This window comes from Acomys russatus, chromosome 18, assembly GCF_903995435.1.
Source record: "Acomys russatus chromosome 18, mAcoRus1.1, whole genome shotgun sequence".
NCBI classification, from domain to species: domain Eukaryota; kingdom Metazoa; phylum Chordata; class Mammalia; order Rodentia; family Muridae; genus Acomys; species Acomys russatus.
The window spans coordinates 30,000,014-30,003,161 of NC_067154.1; the positions used below are offsets into that span (position 1 = coordinate 30,000,014).

At 40.7% G+C, this 3,148-nt stretch overlaps 1 pseudogene; it reads right to left on the reverse strand.

The window, feature by feature from the left end:
• Positions 1–970: 970 nt before the first annotated feature.
• LOC127202387 (dnaJ homolog subfamily A member 1-like) lies at positions 971–2,904 on the reverse strand (annotated as a pseudogene).
• Positions 2,905–3,148: the final 244 nt, after the last annotated feature.

Consider the following 3,148-nt stretch of genomic DNA (forward strand, 5'->3'; position numbering starts at 1 on the left):
TATCCTAAAATATAAAAAGAAATATTTGATCCAACATATAAGCAGTGACGAGTTTCAGAAATAACTACCACACATACAAATCAAGCTGGAGTCAGCTTGACCGTGAAGAAAGGACTTTCTGTTTTTCTTCCTTCTTTAAGAATTTTTCTCTTATTATCTTTAGGAGTTTTTTCTTATTTTTCTATTCCCTACAGTGGCTCATGGAATTAATAATCTTTGTCTTTCAGGTTATAAAATAATCAGGATGGAGTCTGGAAAACATTCCTAATGATTGAAATTTTCTTTTCGCAATGTCTGATCTTCTTGTAGAGCATGGAAAGACATAATAGTAACAGCCTCATGCATAAGAGGGTTTAAGTCTACTTTTGCCCTTCTGCCTTTTCTTTTTTTGTGTGATTCTACTTCAAAACTTCAATATTAAAGATATATATTGAGAAAATACAAGTAAAGTTTGATAAGACATAGTGAGAAGTGTAGACACAGAAATCAATATGAGACTGAATTTTTGTGGTGTGGCATAGTGTAGCTTAAATTATGGTTCTCGGTTACTAGTGTGAGGCATTTTGAATTTACAGAACTCAGAGAGACTTAAGATATGAAAGGGCAGTAAGCTTACTGATGATGTCAGATTGGCTAAGATATAATTATGAAATCTGTATCAGGGTTTGGATGAAGAAGCCAGGGGGACTGAGAATCATGAGTTAGTCTAGTAACTGTTTATCTTGATTTTCTTTGTATTCTTTCTCTCTCTCTCTCTCTCTCTCTCTCTCTCTCTCTCTCTCTCTCTCTCTCTCTCTCTCTCTCTCCTCTCTCTCTCTCTTTTAGCTTTTATATTTGTGTTAGTTCTTCATTTAACTTTTAAAGCACTACTATAGTTAAAACTAAAACAATAGCCAAGTAGTGAGCATATTATGACTCCAGTCCTTCCCACATTCACTACTGCATATAGAATGTCACAGTGACTGTACCATTAAGAGGTCTGACACTGAATGCCACCTCTAGGGTGATTTTCATTATCCTCGTATGCTTCTCCATGATAATGACGCCGTCTTTCCTGATTTGGATCAAAGTCCACCAGGTCTACCAGATCCATTTCATCGGTCTCTTCTACTTCCTTCCTTCAAGGAAGAAGCTTTTCCAGCAAAGAGAGTTTATCAGGAGAGAAAAAGCCATTTTCAGGGATGTTTACTTTAAACTCAGTGATTAGTGTCCTTTCTCAAATGGCCAACGGTATATTGGCATACCTTCATTTAGCACACGCTTTATATCTCCACTCTCGACAATCTGACAGGGATGAGAGGTGATGACTATGGTTTAGTTGTCAAGAGTGGATATTGGCTTTTGGAAGCCACACAATGCTTCAACCAGCTGTTTGTCCATACACATGAAAATGTCTCCTCGTCGTGTAAAAAGAGCATGGTCCTTCTGGTCTAAGACAATGATAATATCTCCTGGCTCCAGTGCTGGCTCTTGGTCTCGTTCACTGTGGGATGTTATCCTCTGACCATCTTTCATGCCTTTATCAATGTGAACTTCTAAAATCTTCTTCTCTCAAACTATTTTCCTTCCATTGCAGCTCTTATATCTGTCTTTAGGGCTGATGCGTTCTCTGTGACCCTGGCACTCTATGCACATCTACTGGATCTGTTAAACCATTCCTGGTCCTGTCTGGTGGATCCGTATTTGCATGCCAGTCCTCCAGCAATTGGGGCAGCACTCTACTGTTCCTTTCTTTCCACCTCAGCCTTCACATTTGTCACAAATCCCATTCTTTTGCAGGCAAGTTTTCTTGTTGCATCATTATGCAAGTCTTCTAAGGTCACTGAGCGCTGATGCACAACATTTTTACCTCTCCTTTCTCTTTGCATCCTCCTTCCTCCTCCAAAGAACATATTGAAGATATCCATGGTCAAGCCAAAACCACCACCTGCTCCGCCCTCTCTAATCGCCTGCTCTCCTCCTTTATTGTATAATTCCCTTTATTTGGAATCTACAAGAACTTCATAAGCTTGAGAAATCTGTTTAAACTTTTCTCCTTCATTTGGATTCTTATCAGGGTAGTACTTCAAAGACAATTTTCTATATGCCTCTTTTTTTTTTATTAATTTATTCTTGTTACATCTCAATATTTATCCCATCCCTTGTATCCTCCCATTCCTCTCCCCCGCCCCATTTTCCCATTATTCCCCTCCCCTATACTGTTCCTGAGGGGGATTACCTCCTCCTATATATTCTCATAGGGTATCAAGTCTCTTCTTGGCTACCTGCTGTCTTTCCTCTGAGTGCCACCAGGTCTCCCCCTACAGGGGACATGGTCAACTGTGAGGCACCATAGTACGTGAGAAAGTCATATCACACTCTCCACTCAACTGTGGAGAATATTCTGACCATTGGCTAGATCTGGGAAGGGGTTTAAAGTTTAGAGGAATGGATGAAGAAACTGTGGTACATATACACTATGGAATACTACTCAGCTATTAAAAACAAGGAATTCCTGAAATTTGTGGATAAATGGATTGAGCTAGAAATGATCATAATGAGTGAGTTAACCCAGAAGCAGAAAGAATCAAATGGTATATACTCACTTATATCTGCATACTAGCCCAAGGGCATGTCCCATGAAAGCCTTCACTTAGCAGGAAACTGGGACAGAGGGGAAGGCATCCTATTGGGACTCTAAATGAGAGACGCATGGGAGAATAGCAAAATAAAAGGATACAGAGGCTCCTAGAAACCTACAAGTAGAACAATATGATAGGCAGATTTGGGCCCAGGGGTCCCGCTCAAACTAAGGCACCAGCCAAGGACAATACAGGAGGTAAACTATATGCCTCTTTTCAATTCTTCCCAGGTGGCAATGGGTTTGACCCCCAAAATACCATAGTACATGGTTTCTTTCACCATGGTTTACAGCCAGTGAGTGGGCCAGTGCCAGAGAACACAGAGGAGCGTAGCTCAGCACGGTTCAGCCAGAAGTGGGCTCCTCCTCCACCCACCAAACGTTCTGGAAAGTTCTCCCTGGCCGCAGCAACTAACTTCTTTTGTAGCCAAGCCCTGGCGAGTCCTGTATTCTCTTTTTTATAAGCTAACAGGGTAGACATAACTTTTTGAGCTATATGGAGTACAAGTATAGAGACTGTTTCCTGCC